Genomic DNA, 8,287 nt, shown 5'->3' on the forward strand with positions numbered 1-8,287 from the left:
TCAAGATCAAAATTGTAGAGCATATAGAAAGACATGATTTAATGGGACACAGTCAACATGGATTTACCCAAGGGAAGTCTTGCCTAACAAACCTGCTTCATTTTTTTGAAGGGGTTAATAACATGTGGATAAAGGTGAACCGGTAGATGTAGTGTATTTGGATTTTCAGAAGGCGTTTGAACAAAGTCCCTCATGAGAGGCTTCTACGAAAACTAAAAAGTCATGGGATAGGAGGCGATGTCCTTTCGTGGATTACAAACTGGTTAAAAGACAGGAAACAGAGAGTAGGACTAAATGGTCAATTTTTCTCAGTGGAAAAGGGTAAACAGTGGAGTGCCTCAGGGATCTGTACTTGGACCGGTGCTTTTCAATATATATATCAATGATCTGGAAAGGAATACGATGAGTGACGTTATCAAATTTGCAGATGATACAAAATTATTCAGAGTAGTTAAATCACAAGCAGACTGTGATACATTACAGGAGGACCTTGCAAGACTGGAAGATTGGGCATCCAAATGGCAGATGAAATTTAATGTGGACAAGTGCAAGGTGTTGCATATAGGGAAAAATAACCCTAGCTGTAGTTACACGATGTTAGGTTCCATATTAGGAGCTACCACCCAAGAAAGAGATCTAGGCGTCATAGTAGATAATACATTGAAATCGTCAGCTCAGTGTGCTGCAGCAGTCAAAAAAGCAAATAAAATGTTAGGAATTATTAGGAAGGGAATGGTTAATAAAACGGAAAATGTCATAATGCCTCTATATCGCTCCATGGTGAGACCACACCTTGAATACTGTGTACAATTCTGGTCGCCGTATCTCAAAAAAGATATAGTTGCAATGGAGAAGGTACAGAGAAGGGCAACCAAAATGATAAAGGGGATGGAACAGCTCCCCTATGAGGAAAGGCTGAAGAGGTTAGGGCTGTTCAGCTTGGAGAAGAGACGGCTGAGGGGGGATATCATAGAGGTCTTTAAGATCATGAGAGGTCTTGAACGAGTAGATGTGACTCGGTTATTTACACTTTCGAATAATAGAAGGACTAGGGGGCATTCCATGAAGTTAGCAAGTAGCACATTTAAGACTAATCGGAGGAAAATTCTTTTTCACTCAACGCACAATAAATCTCTGGAATTTGTTGCCAGAGGATGTGGTTAGTGCAGTTAGTGTAGCTGGGTTAAAAAAAGGTTTGGATAAGTTCTTGGAAGAGAAGTCCATTAACTGCTATTAATCAAGTTTACTTAGGGAATAGTCACTGCTATTAATTGCATCAGTAGCATGGGATCTTCTAGGTGTTTGGGTAATTGCCAGGTTCTTGTGGCCTGGTTTGGCCTCTGTTGGAAACAGGATGCTGGGCTTGATGGACCCTTGGTCTGACCCAGCATGGCAATTTCTTATGTTCTTATGTTCTTATGTACCTTTCATCACTACAAATCACATGAAAACTTCACTGATGTGAATACTGTGCTGTTCATACCTTTGACTGTACATGTAAAACTACCCCCCCCCCCCCAATACCTAGGCCACCACCAAAACCTCACCCTGAGATGCTAGTTGCACCACTTACAGTGGTATAAAAAGTTGACTAATATGTCTGCCTCCCCAGAGTCTCTCTCTCTCTCTCTCTCCCCCACCCAAAATGGGATTTGCGATTTTTATCGCAAATCCAGTTTCAGGCATAATGCACAGCATAACTCCAGGAAAAAAAGGTGTAGTTATTTCTGGCATTAAATCGTATGATAGCGTGCATTATGCTATCACACGCAATGTTAAACACTCCTCATTTTCATAAACTCCACCCAAACTCCTCCCCTTTTCCTAAATTTTTAAAATTTACATACTTATCTCACGATGCGTTATTTATTGCATGCGTGATCATGGGCGTTAGCGCCCTAACGCCTGCGATAAGGCCCTAATGTTATTTGATAAATTAAACTGTTTGTGATTTATTCTTGATCATTCCCAAGTTATTTAGAAAAGATAGAGGGATCCACCTAGCATGCTTTCCCCTTTTAAAATTAAAAAAGGAAATATAGAATAACAAACTAGGCAGAAATATTTGCCAACTTTACCAGCCAATCAAAGAGGCCCTTTCTTATACAAAACTGTAAATAAAGGTTCAATTATATCAGCAGAGAAATATTTAGGATTGCGTGGGGCCTGCTGAATTAATGAAATGTAGAGCCCCACATTTCATCAGCTCTCCAAGTGTATCTTCTGACCTCCCTAATGCTCCTCATATTTCTCAATTACGCTCATCCCCTTGCTTACAACTCTCTCTTTCCCTGCTCACCTCACCGAGATGCCTTGGGCAATTACTACTACATTCCACGTTGTGCTGCAGCCTTGCTGCTGACAAATGAGTGTGCACATACTGGCGTTGAAACAAACACTACAATAGCATATTTTCAACCAATGAATAGACTTCTCATACATAGCTTCAGTGTATGAGATGATCGAACTTTCAATACCTTTCAGTTCAAAAAAATAGTGTGCTCGTGGAAGAGCCAACAGATGTGGCTGTTAAGCCCCTGAGGCAGCTCCTAGAAGAGCAAAACTCGACCAGAGTTGGGCAAGATTCAATAAAAGTCCTTTTTTCCGATTCATCTCTTCGTGTTCATTGCTGCTAGCCACCTTGGATCGGCTTCTGCTTTGTTTTTTAGGATAATTTTGAAAGCTGATTTCTAGGGTTGTGCATTTGTTTGACATGAAATGGGTAAACATAGCAAATGTGTCCATATTTGTTTCATTGATGGTTCACCAAAACAAATGGAGGGGTCCTACAAATGAAACAAATATTCTTTGTCCCAATAGTTTAAGTTTACAGTTCATTTCAAAAGCTCACCAGCTAGCATTGGTGATAGGGAGGATAGGAGTACTAGCCTGGGGACTTCTTCTGCCACTACACGTAAAAGCCAGAAGAAAGGTGTTAAAAAGAAGTCTTTCTCTAAGATGATCCCTCGTCCCATTCTAGCAGTTAAGTAGCAGGCCAGCAGTTCCCAGATATGCGCCTGAAGTGGCAACCCACCATAGAAGAAATGGGTGTTGTCCTGGGGCAAGAAGCAGGCAGCATCTAAAATATTAATGAGGAGCATTGGTGAAATGATTCTCTTGATGACCAGCCCTGCAGATACTGGAAAATGTGAGCTTTAAAAATCTTCTGTATGTGTTAGCCCCCAATTATAAAGTGCCTGTGAAGAAGTACATGTTAGACCCTCCTTAAAAGCCCAGGACCTGGAATTTATTTTGATCCACCTTAAGACACAGACAGGGAGAGTACTGGTCTCTCAGGGCATTTGTCACAGACTGGCAGGCTGGAGTCAGGGAGCACCCCACAGAGCAAGTACAATGTTGCAGGACAAGATTAGGTCTAGTCTTCTGCCTAACCAACTCCTTCCCCCACAGATTGAGCTCTTGGATTCTTGGAGCCAGTAGGACTTATCTTCTATATAATAACAGATCACAAACTAGAAATCTGGGTACAGACTGGGAGCTGAGGTCAAGTGTAGGCTAAACAAGATAGAACTGGCTGGACAAGGCAAGGCAGGTTGGATAAAGCAAGGCAGGCAGGAAGCTGAGGGCAGGCATAGGCTGGAAGGTGGATACAGCTACTGGCTGAGGATTGAACACAGGACAGGTTGGAGCTTGAATACAGAGCACATGCTGGGGCTGGATTAGAAGCAAAAGACAAGGGCAAGGCCTGGGAAATAGACAAGGGACTGAACTTGACTAGGCAGGGTAAAGACTTGACAAGGACAGAATGTGACTAGACAAGGACAGGACAGAGTAAACAGGGAACAGGGAACAAGAAAGCTCAACACGGCACAAAACTGGGCAAGGTAATCCTAGTAGGCCTGGAAGCCATAAGGTAAGACAGAAAGTCCAGAAAGACACAGAGAACAGCAGGGAGGCTTGAGAGGCCACAGAGAAAGGACAGAAGGCCTGGAAGGGCCCAGAGCAAGGCAAGAGGCCAAGAGAGACCACAGAACAAGGTAAGAGACTAAGAGGGGCCACAAAGCAAGGCAGGAGGCCTGGATGGGCCACAAGGCAAGGCAAAAGGCCTAGAGACTATAAGGCTAGGCAAGGCAAGAGACCCAGGTGCCATATGACTAGGTAAGATAGAACAGTGAGGGAAGATTGACCAGGTTAGAGAGCCAAGGTGACTCGAAGCACTGAGTCATTAAGCAGGCTGGATTAAGTAGTGCTGAGGCTTGGACATAGTAGGATCAGTAAGGAGGTAAATGGTAAGGTGGTGAGCAAGGATTGCTAAGGACTCATGTTGGAGGGAAATCTGCACAGCAGACTGAACCTCGGCACAAGAAGATTGCACAGCAGGCAAAACCATGACAGTATACCACTCACCTTTAAGACCCCCTCCTCCTGGATCCCACTTACCATGTGGGCTGTGGTAAGTAGATACTATGTTTCTTTGAATTGCAGTTGGTAGAGTCCAGATGTTCAGGAAAGACAAAGGTGCTAAGCACAGAAGTGCTGAAATAATGTTCTCTCTGGAACAGTATTCTTGGCTCAGTGTTTCTCAGGGGCTGTGGTCTTGGCCCAGAGTCTCTCTGGGATTGCAGTCTAGGACCAACATTTTTCTGAGGCATTGGTTGTATACCAGAGCTTTGTTCATGTTTAATCATGGAGCCAGGTTCTCTGGAATACTGAAGTATTGAGTCAAGTTCTCTGGGGCTCTGAAGAACTGAATCAGGTTCTCTGGGGTAATGAAGTAGTGAACTAGGTTCTCTGGAGCACTGATATAGTGAATCAGGTCCTTTAGAGTGCTGAATAACTGAATCAAGTTCTCCAGATCAATGACATGCTGAGTTGGAATTTTAGGTTTCTTAAGAAATGTGCTTTCAGATTGAAAACTTTGTCATATCAGTGTGGCTTTCCTATTAATTTCTGAGGTTTGCTTTATTAAGGAAAATTTTCCCATATTATGTAGCTGAACACAGACTCTTTCTTTTGTTTATTTTCTAGTGTTGCATTAGTTCTCTCTTCCTAATAAAATCTTTACCACATTCAGAACATGTTAAAGGTCTCTCCTGTACATCTTTTCTCTTGTGCCTGCATTAATTCATTCTGACTGAGGGTTTTTGGGGATAACACACCCCAGTATAAACAAGAAAAAACAATGGTGGGAGAACTAGACTGAGATCCTAGAGCTGTAAAACAAAACACTAGAAAGCAGAAAATGAGATGGGATGGGAGGAGAAACTTTCTTTTTTATTTTTTTTTTCCAATGTTTTATTTTTGGATAGGACAAAACAACCCAGAATAACCACCGAAAAACAGGGTGGGAGAAATAGGATGGAATTGTAGATGGGTAAAATAAAACAAAGATCCAAGAAGAGGTGGATTGGAAGGGGAAACTTGCATTTCTTTTTTCAACTTTTTTTCTGGGGACAAAAAACTGGGGACAGAAAAAATGACAAACAAACAGGGTGGGAGAACTAGACAGCAAATAACACAGAGGCACAAAACTCCCTTGCTAGTACATAATAGGCATGGCAGGTAGACAGAGAAATAGTAGCAAGACCCCTAATGAGGTACATCTGGGACATTGTAGATAGGCAAAGTAGAACAGTAAGACCTCTGTGGTGGTACATAAGAGGCATGACATGGCAGGAAGGCATGTGGTAACAAGACTTCTAAGGTGGTACATCTTGTGGCATGGCAGGTAGGAAGAATGGTAGCAGCAAGACCCCTAAGATGTTTTATAAAGGGTATGGCAGGTAGTGGTATATTTAGGGCATGGTAGATTGGCAAAGCAGTATCATCAAGAACCTAAAATCAGGTGCATGGTAGGTAGTAGGGATGTGCAGAGCAAAATTTTATGTTCATATTTTTTATGTCCGAAAGGGGGTCCCACTTGCGGCCAATATGGACATAAAAAAAATCCAATGAGTTGGGTATATGTACATATGTGCAAAAAAAAAATTAAACCCCCTCACCCTCCTTAATCCCCCCCCCAAGACTTACCACAACTCCCTGGTGATCGAGCGAGGAGTGAGGACGTCATTTCTGCAATCCTTGGCGAGAAGCATGTGACGTCGGTGGCACGTCGAGTGACGCGGCGTCACGTGATTCCCGGCTCGTTCGCGCCGGACGGCTCGTTCGGCCCAAAAAGAACTTTTGGCCAGCTTGGGGGGGCCTCCTGACCTCCTGACCCCCTCAAGTTGGCGCCGCTTCACTCAGACACGACGTCACGTGATTCCCGGCAAGTTCGCGCCGGACGGCTCGTTCGGCCCAAAAAGAACTTTTGGCCAGCTTGGGGGGGCCTCCTGACCTCCTGACCCCCTCAAGTTGGCTCAACAATCGCGATTTCCCACATATCGAACATATCTATGTTCGATATGTGGGAAATCCGATCGTTTATGTCGAATCAATTTTTTAAGTAAAAAAAAAATATGAGTTGCGTTTTACTAATGCGGTCAATCCGAATGCACACCCCTAGTAGGTAGGCAGATGAGTGTTAAGACCCCTAAGGTAGTATGTGGTAGTAAGATTCTTAAAGTGATATATAAGGGACATGGCAGGTAGGTATTAGGGATGTGCAGCAGGGATGGATGTGTCCCATTCGGTATTCGTGGGGAGCCAAATCTATTCTCGGGGGACCCCGATCCGTTCATTAGTTATGTATGTATTCGTTTCCCAAAAAACCCCCCATCCCAACCCTTTAAATTTAATTAACTACAACCCCCCACCCGCCTGCCCCCCCCCCCCCCAAGACTTACCAAAAGTCCCTGGTGGTCCAGCGGATGACCTGGAGCGATCTCCTGCACTCGGGTTGTCGGCTGCCAGTATTGAAAATGGTGCCGATAGCCTTTGCCCTCACTATTTCACAGGGGTTACCGGTGCCATTGGTCAGCCCCTGTCACATGGTAGGAGCAATGGACGGCCGGCACCATCTTGGGGGGGACTCCTGACTACCCCCAAGGACCGCCACTGGACCACCAGGGACTTTTGGCAAGTATTGGGGGTAGTCAGGAGTCCCCCCCCCCAAGACTTACCAAAAGTCCCTGGTGGTCCAGCGGGGTCCTGGAGCGATCTCCTGCACTCGGGCCATTGGCTGCCAGTTTTAAAAATGGCACCAATAGCCTTTGCCCTTACTATGTCACAGGGGCTACCGGTGCCATTGGTCTGCCCCTGTCACATGGTAGGAGCAGCACAAGATGGCACCATCCGTCCATTGCTCTTACCATGTGACAGGGGCCGACCAATGGCACCGGTAGCCCCTGTGACATAGTGAGGGCAAAGGCTATCGGCGCCATTTTGAATACCGGCAGCTGACAGCCCGAGAGCAGGAGATCACTCCAGGACCCCCGCTGGACCACCAGGGACTTTTGGTAAGTCTTGGGGGGGTCAGGAGGGTGGGGGGTTTATTTGTTGGATACATTGTATTCGTGGGGGTTTGCCATACGTTTCGTGACCCCACGAATACAATGAATAGGGACATATATGTTGCGGATTATCAATACGTCGAAAACGAATGCACACCCCTAGTAGGTATGTTGCTACAAGACACCTAAGAAGTGGAACAGCAAACACCATTTCATGATCTGTCTTTGGAAACAGAAGTAAGTGTGCATTGCTCTCTGGGGCATCTTGATTGGGAGCAAGAGGGAATGGAAACAGAGGTATTACCATTTCTGCATGCTTTCCAGCACCAAGTGCAAGACAAAGTGAAACGTCTCACACAAACAATACATATATGCTTGGTTTAATTATTTATCCATGGGTGAAAAGTAGTCTCATCCTCCAGTCCCAGCATCTAACATTCATGAAAGAGATGCTGGTAGCTAAGGTCTGTAAATATGAGCTACAGAGGCTGAGGAACCATGAGGATATAGCACATAAAAGAGTGGCCACCCCAGAGAGAAGTACAAGCAGAAGCAACCCCACTTCCTCCCCCACCTCAATACTCCAAAATCACATTGCCACAGAATAGCACTTCTTCTGTCATAGGCTATCTCTAAAACAGCTGGCAAGAGAGGCTGCCAGTCCACTCCAGACCCTTGTCTATTTCCTGGGCCTTTCCCATGTTCTTTGCCTCAGATCCAGTCCCAGCTTTTACTCTATTTCCAAGCCCCAACCTCACATCTGTATCTAGCCCCAGCCAGTACCTGTATCTGGCCATCAGACTGTGCCTGCCCTCAGCTTCCAGCCTGCCCTGCCTTGTCTAGCCAGCCCTGCTTTATCCAGTCTATGCCTGACCTCGGCTTTCTATACCCAGCTTCTAGTTTGTGCCCTGATGTTATACAGAAGACATGTCATA

This window comes from Rhinatrema bivittatum, chromosome 3 (genome assembly GCF_901001135.1).
Source record: "Rhinatrema bivittatum chromosome 3, aRhiBiv1.1, whole genome shotgun sequence".
Classification (NCBI taxonomy): Eukaryota; Metazoa; Chordata; class Amphibia; order Gymnophiona; family Rhinatrematidae; genus Rhinatrema; species Rhinatrema bivittatum.